General features: G+C 47.5%; 1 long non-coding RNA gene across 1 annotated transcript in view; it reads left to right on the top strand.

The window, feature by feature from the left end:
• Nucleotides 1-2,485: 2,485 nt before the first annotated feature.
• LOC116892867 overlaps nucleotides 2,486-7,989 on the top strand; it is a 30,120-nt gene continuing 24,616 nt past the window's right edge. Inside the window, exon 1 of the long non-coding RNA XR_004386982.1 lies at nucleotides 2,486-2,538. This is a non-coding gene — a long non-coding RNA (uncharacterized LOC116892867). The remainder of the gene's footprint in view (nucleotides 2,539-7,989) is intronic.

Raw genomic sequence — 7,989 nt, 5'->3', positions numbered from 1 at the left:
TCACCTAAGGGATAGCGAGATTGGAGGTTCCATTCGTGACCTCGCCAGTGCTTTGTCGATCTTCTGTTCTAACAGTTAGGGATGGCTTAGGATTCTGTCTTGAGGTTAGTTTTAATCACCTCTTCTGGGTCCTGCTTCTGTGGTACAGAGCTGGTGTCATGGCGCCTCCCTATGGCTTGAGAGGTGCCCATCCCTTAGTCCCAGGTTGCAGGAAAAGGGAAGCAAGTTGGGGAGGAAAGGGTTTACTTGGCTCGCACTTCCACAGCACACTTCATCACTGAAGGAAGTCAGGACTGGGACTCAATCAGGACAGGAACCTGGGGGCGGGAGCTGAAGCGGAGGCCACGGAGGGTGCTGCTTACCGGCTTGCTCAGCCTGCTTTCTTACAGAACCCAGGACCCCCCGCCCAGGAAGGGTGCCTCGCACCGTGGTGTGGGCCCTCCCCACATCGATCACTGTTTAAGAAAATGCCCGATCTTCTGAAGGGCTTTTCTCAGTGGAGGTTTCCTCTTCTCTGACGACTCTCTTCATGTGTCAAGTCGTTGCAGAACCAGCCAGCACACACTGTGCTACCCCTGAAACTTGTTACGAGTGCTTCTCAGCCCCCAGCATCTCATCCTTGATGAGGAATGAACCTTAGTCTGCTTCTTCCGGATCTCGGTGCTGGCTCAACCCCGGGCAGGCTCTGGCTCCTCACTTCTCATGGACCTAGAGGTGGTCACTTGGTTCTAAAGTCAGCTTCATTTGTGTATACAGTCATCTTCCTTCTTCCTTCCTTCCTTCCTTCCTTCCTTCCTTCCTTCCTTCCTTCCTTCCTTCCTTTCTTTTTCAGAAAGGGTCTTGCTGTTGTACATGAAACTTGGGTCCCTCCTGTCTTGGCCTAGGAAGTACTGAGCTAACAGTTCCATGCCCCTGCACGCTTCATCTGGTCCTGGTAGAAAAGGTCCTAGTCTCAGCCGCTTCCTGGGGAAGCTGAGGCAGGAGGATTTCAAGTTCAAAGCCTGCCTTGGGTTTTTGAGTTTGTTCACATCCACCCTGGGCAATTTAGTGAGACCGTGTCTTCAAAATGAAAAGCAGAAACGGGCCTGGGGCTGCAGTTCAGCGGTAGAACGTTTGCCTTACGAGCACAGTGCACCGCATTTAATCTGCAGCACTGGAGGAGGGGAAGAAAGGGGGGAAGTAGACTCATTTTAAAAAGAACTGTGTCCTTCTAATATATCCAAAACTACAGTTTGAACAGTAGAGTTCTTTTAAGATACTTAATTCCCCTCCCGGCCCATGCTACATTGTGAGCGCACTGAAGTCAGAAAATGTGCTAATCACCCTTTTGTGTACACAGCACCTACTTGGTGCCTGCTTTGCAACAGAGGCTCAGATATGAAGGCCGAGCTGAAGAGCCCAGCTTCCTGGTTCTATGTGGCTTTATTTGTAAAATGGAGACATGCTGTGCGTGCTCCCTGGAGGACTGAGAGCTGCACATGAGGTCATGCGTTTGAAGCAGAGAGCCTGGAGTCTGCTACCCACGGACACTCATTTTATCTGGTTTTCTCCAGCCAGGCCTCCAACTGCTGGTGGCTCTAAGCACAGTGTCTCTAGGTGTGGTGAGAGGTTTGAGCTCCATTAGTCTGAGATCCCAGCCAGCTGAAGCTCTAAGGTTTTCTGAGGTGGCAACTTTGTTCTTTGGGTACAAGTCAACCTCTGTCTGAAACTATGGGAACTGTCCTGGGGAATCTTTTTATTATACCCTTCAGGGCTCGTTTTGGGCTCATTTTTCTATGAAATATGGAGACTTGGGCTTAGTATTAGAGAAATCACTTCCATTTTTAGAAAGATTATCAAATAATCTTTTACCAACATGAAACTCAGGAGAGTTTTTTTGGTGTTTTGGGTTTTGTTTGTTTGTTTGTTTGTTTGTTTTTGATCAAAAGCCCTTATCAAGTTACAGTTTCAGCTAGGTTAAGTACCATTTTGCAGGAGTTATCCCTGGCTATTGAACTTCTGACTGGACCAGAAATTGCTGTAGGTGATAGACTCTGGGTCTTGTTCCTTCTCCTATACAAAGGGGTGTCCTACACGAGGAATTCTGAACCTGAGGGTACAGTCTTGGGCTGTCTTCCATTTTACATTCACCAGAACACAAACACCAAGGAAAAACCATGTCCACAAAAGCTTTCCTATGCTGCAGAGTCACGTCCAACCCTCCAACCTTGGCTTTCCACATCCATTTCCCACCACCACTGCACAGGGAAGGATACGTGATGTCTTTACTGACCGGACAGCCAGGGAAGAGGAGGCTTGGCTGTTACCAGAGTAAAGCCTACAGCAGTGGACTTTTGCACATGTCGCCACAGACTTTCATTCTGAATTGTATGTCACCTTATCTATGATGGTAGAACTTGTCCTTGTCACCTCAATAGTTCACTATTGGTAATTTAATGAGCCTGTTTGTCGGTTTCTTTCAGGATAGAAAGACCCAGACGAACTAGAAGGATGTGAAGTGGTTCATCTTCGGCAGTCGGGTTGAAGTTGAAGGTGGAGGTCAGTATTTGCCTCTGTGTCTTTAAGAGTTCTTAGTGAGCATGCTCTCTTGAGGGTAGGCAAGAACCACACCCACATTAGCCCCACTGAATGATTCTTAGTAGAATAGAATTTATTGAAGGGAAGGGGACCTGAGGCAGAGAAAGGCAAGAGAGAGAGAGAGAGAGAGAGAGAGAGAGAGAGAGAGAGAGAGAGAGTTAGTTTATATGCCTGGCTCCCACTTTGTACCTGGAGGGCAGCTGTTGCTAGGCAACTGTTTCTCGGAGCGTAGAGGAAATGCTAACACTGACATAGGAATTTAAAGGAAGAAAAGTTTATTTTGGCTCATGGTTTTAGGGGCTAGTCCATAGCGATAGGAAAGTCATGGCAGCAGATGGCTCCATGGATGTGTTAGTGTGCCTCTGGGTTTCTCACTAGCTCCCCTCCCATCAGAACAGGAAGCAGAAGCAGATAGACTCTAAGTAAGGCTCAAAGCTGACCCCTAGCTTCATCCACCTAAGCCTCAAACAGTACCACCAACTGGGGACCAAGTGTTCAAATACATAGGCCCGTGGAGCACATTTTATATACAAAAAGTATAATACCTACCAACCCCTCCAACACTGGGATTGACATGTGTACTGACTGGTTTTGTATGTCAACTTGAAACAAGCTGAAGTTATCACAGAGAAAGGAGTCTCAGTTGAGGAAATGCCTCCATGAGACCCAGCTGTAAGGCATTTTCTCAACTAGTGATCAAGGGGAGACCCAGACCACTGTGAGTGGTGCTATCCCTGGGCTGGTGGTCTTGGGTTTTATAAGAGAGCAAGCTGAGCAAGCCAGGGAAAGCAAGCCAGTAAGAAACACCCCTCCATGGCCTCTGCATCAGTCCCTGCTTCCTGCCCTGTGTGAGTTCCTGTCCTGACTTCCTTTGATGGTGAACAGCAATGTGGAAGTGTAAGCTGAATAAACCGTTTCCTCCACAACTTGCTTCTTGGCCATGATGTTTGTGCAGGAATAGAAACCCTGACTAATGGGTTGGGGATTTGGCTCAGTGGAAGAGCGCTTGCCTAGTAAGCGCAAGGCCCTGGGTTCGGTCCCCAGCTCCGGAAAAAAAAAAAAAAAAAAAAGAAATGTTAGAAACCCTGACTAAGACAACTTGGAAATAGGGAAGCTTCTCCTGGTGCCTGGAAGGTCTCAGGATTTGGCCTCAAGATTCTGATGGGAAATTAAACTAGATAGCAAGGGATTTTAACCTGAAAGGCCAAGCTCCTTGAGAACATTTGAGAAAGGACTCCCTTCCCACCTTCTACTTCCAGGGGCTGGGGATGTAGCTCAGTTGATAGAGGGAGAACTTATCTAGTGTACATGGAGCCCTGGGTTCAGTCCCTAGTTCTGCATGAAATGAGGCATGTCTGTAATCCCAGCACTTGGGAGGTCAAGGCAGTAGTTTAAGGTTACCCTCTGCTACACAGGGAGTTCGAAACCAGCCGGGGCTATATGAGACCTTGTCTATAAAATAAAACCAAAGGACCCATCTTCTATACAATGAAAGCAATCACATTCTCATTACAGTGAGGAAAAGAAGCTAACTGATGGTCCAGACTCATGGCTGCCTTTTTGTTCTTCGTGGTTTGTCGGTCCGTCAAATTACCCTTCTAAAGCAACGTCACCACTTTCTACCTAAAATAAAGGAATGCGCAATCATACCATGTCCCCGTGGGTCCTGAAGGGCCCTTAAATCCTGCAGGGTAGAAGCCAGGGTCCTGTCTCTAAGGCCCTGGTAGCCTCCTCACATGACGTCCCTTCCTCTCCCTTGGACTGATCATCTAACCCTGCCCTTGCTATTCTTTCTGTCTAGCATGGCCACCTCCCTATCTACTTTGCCAGGCCCAGCACTCATGACAGCCTTCTTGGGACTCACTGCTGTAGCTGTGCGTGGTTCAGTGGCCTAGCACTCAATCACAGTGTACATGTGGTTTTGTCTTCTCCCCAAGGGCTTCACTGGCCATTCTGTTCAGTGCAGTTTCCTCCCCGCCCCTCCCCCTCCCACCCCCAAATACTGGGGATGGAACCTAAGTCCTCACATACTAAGCAAGAACTCTGTTATCACTAAGCGACACCTCAACCTGCTCTCTACTAATAGAGTCCCACTAAGTTGCTCAGACGGCCCTTAAACTTGTAGTTCTTCTAACTTTAGACTAAGTGACTGAGATTGCAGGGTCTGGATTCCTCCTTGTTTTTATGGTAAAGGCACAGACCTCAGAGCTCTGCTTTGTAGATTCAAATCCTGTTCAGGAGTTTAGTGGTACTGGTCTTGCTCCTTATCTCTTCCCTGGGGCTACCTTCCTCATTTTGAAATTCTGATGATGATGATGATGACAGTCAGGGGTTAGGGTGTGTAGAGAGTTGGATGTGAAGTTCTGAAGCCAGTGGTAGGTTCCTGGTAATACTCCTTTTGCTGTGTGTTATCAATTAGCGATTAGAGTTCACCACAGGAAGCCACACACTTTCCCTTGAAGAGCAGAGCCCCATAACCCAGTGATGATGTGTAGCATCTGGGAGTTGACGTGCGGAAGGAGTTGTATGCAAGCATCATATCCTACCATGCTCTAGGGCTCACAGTTATTCTCCACTGCACAATAGAATCTCCAGGCCAGGAAGATACCACACCCCTTGTAAGCTTGGTATCCTCTCAGAGGCTCCCAAAACACCGGTGTAGTGTAACTTCCTTTAATGTCCCCAGTCCTGTACCTCTGCAGAGCATGTGCTATGTGACTATAGTGGCAGAGAACCACATCTTTCTCTGAGTGGACAGATGGGTGGTGCATATGCCTCCATCTCCTCTGATGTGACATGTTCTATTGACCCGTGACCGTAACCCAAGCATGCAGATATGGAGGGACGTGGTCATGACAGCCCCAAGTTGTGTCCACTCCCAACACTCTGAGTGTCACTTCTGTGTGGCCCCTCTGTGCATGCGTCTAGGGGATACGGAGACTGTGTACAATCTCCTGAGGCAACAGGAGAAGTCTACCTGAGTGTGGTCTGCAGAGAGAGCTGTGTCTCCGAGACCAGCCCCAGGGGTCTCAGAGATACTCATGCTCCAGCCCCAGTCCCCCTCTCCCAACACCGTCTCCCTTTGTGTGTTCCATGGTAGCTGGCATCACCCCAGTTGACTGCTTTCTTCTAGGCTCTGAGGTACTTATCCAGAAGTCTGGGCCATTTTTGATATGTCTACCCTGTAGACTCATCTCCCGGAGAAGAGAGAGAGAATTTCTTTTAGTGGATAGAGCTTTGGGAACTTTTTGGGATTAAAGGCATCCCAAACCTTGCTCCTTTTCACCCCTGCTTTTGGCTTCATCCAGAGGGTCGTCTGCAGATAGCCACTACTCCACTCTTCATTCTTTCTTCTGCAGGTCTGCAGCCTGTTTCTGCTGGGAACAACATGTTTAAAAAACACTGCAACAGGTTGGTGGGATAGGTGTGTCCCCAAACTCTAGGTTCTGCTACAAGCACCAGAAAAAAAGAAAGAAAGAAAGAGAAAAAGAAAGAAAGAAGGGGAGAAAGAAAGAAAGAAAGAAAGAAAGAAAGAAAGAAAGAAAGAAAGAAAGAAAGAAAGAAAGCAAACTGATTTCAGTGTTGGTTTTCCTTATTTCTGTGAAGCGCACTGATTTCCTGTGTGAGTCTCCATAGATAAATTCATTGTGAAAATCCTCACATCAGGAGGGTTCCGTTTGTGTGGAATTTCACCGCCCGTGCCCACAGTCTGGCATGGAGATTTTGTTGTGTTTGGATAGGAAAGAGAACTCTCAAAGTGCCAGACTTCCTTCCAGGATGGTCCCTCCTTCTATTACTTCCTCATATTAGCAGCAGCCGGAGGATCCAAGATAAACCCTTTCTCAGGCCGCCTGAGAGGTCAGGGATCAGGCCTGGGCTGTTTTATTGCCTCGTTATCAGAGCGGACAGCCTGATTTACACTGTAGAGTGTAAACATGTGTCCTTGGGTTTGCACGCTTGTGAGTGCTTCCACACCCACACAGCACATCCATACACACATGTTTTGTTAATCCTATGCATCCTGAAGGAGATTTTGGAAGTATGGATGTAGGGCCAGGTGGATCTCTTTTCATAAAGTCCATGCCTTACCACAGCCCACAGAGGCTTTTCTCGCCTGGACATCTGAGTCAAGAGAGCCACCAATGTGGAAGCAGGTGCCCGTCCTACCCATCTTATATGCACACAGATAGACACTTTCACCAGCAACACCTACTTCTGCACCCAGCAGAATGTGCACTTAGAGGCTAAAAGGTGTGCAAAGGATCCCTTGAAGCACGTTAGACATCTACATGGAGAGCTCAAGGCAGGAAGAGATATCAGAGCAGCTTGGAGCAACATCTGATGGCCCCTGTCTTTGTATCTGTTCCTCAGTCTCTCCTTCACCCTTAGCTAAGACCTATGGCACCCTGTTTCTTACCGCTCCTATATTTTTGTCATTGTATTTTCTTGGCAGACATCCTACATGGACTTGCTGCCAGGATGTATTTATTCAGAAGCATATATTAGAACAGGACATGGTAGAAAATTCTATAATTCCACCACTGGGGAGGCCAAAGCACAAGGATTGGGGATTAGAGCCCTGCCTTGGCTACATACTGAATTTGAGGCCAGCCTGGACAACTTGGCTATACAAGACTGCGTTTCAGAAAAACAAACAAAACCAAGACTATGAAAAGGGCTGGGCTTGGTGGCACATGCCTTTAATCCCTGTACCCATGAGACAGAGGCAGGCAGATTTTAGACCAGCTGGGATACATACTGAGACCCCGTAACCCAAAATAAAAGGAAAACAAAGTCTATGCTATGATGATGTAGAATCATTTGTACCACACTGTCATTGCTCCCCACGACCCCCATCATCAGGGGAACTGGGGCATCTATAGGGCTGTCTATAGACACAACCTAGTATCAGTGGTCTAACCTGGTACCAGTGACCAGGACCACAAATTGATTTTATGCATATGACTCCATAGAAAATGGAGGACCTTGAGGCTGGGGGTATATTTCAGTGGTAGCAGCATTTGCCTAGTGTGGTGAGGCCTTGGGCTGATCAGTACCGAAAACACACATACTCTGTCTGTGTCTGTGTCTGTCTGTGTCTGTGTCTGTCTGTGTCTGTGTCTGTCTGTGTCTGTGTCTGTGTCTGTCTGTGTCTGTGTCTGTCTGTGTCTGTGTCTGTGTTTGTCTCTCTCTCTCTCTCTCTCTAACACACAGACACACACACACACACACACACACACACACACACACACACACAAAATCTCTCACATGCCTGCCATACATTAGAAACCAAAGACCATCCCCCGAGGAACAGTCAGGTTTTTTTGCTTTTTATTTAACATACTTAATGCAGACTCCATCGTTAACAATTTTATAGTTTATTCACACAGACGGTTTGACCCATCTCCTGTG

This window comes from Rattus rattus, chromosome 2 (assembly GCF_011064425.1).
Source record: "Rattus rattus isolate New Zealand chromosome 2, Rrattus_CSIRO_v1, whole genome shotgun sequence".
Taxonomy (NCBI): Eukaryota; Metazoa; Chordata; class Mammalia; order Rodentia; family Muridae; genus Rattus; species Rattus rattus.
The sequence above is the reverse complement of the archived record's forward strand: the minus strand, read 5'-3'. Positions and strand labels throughout refer to the sequence as shown.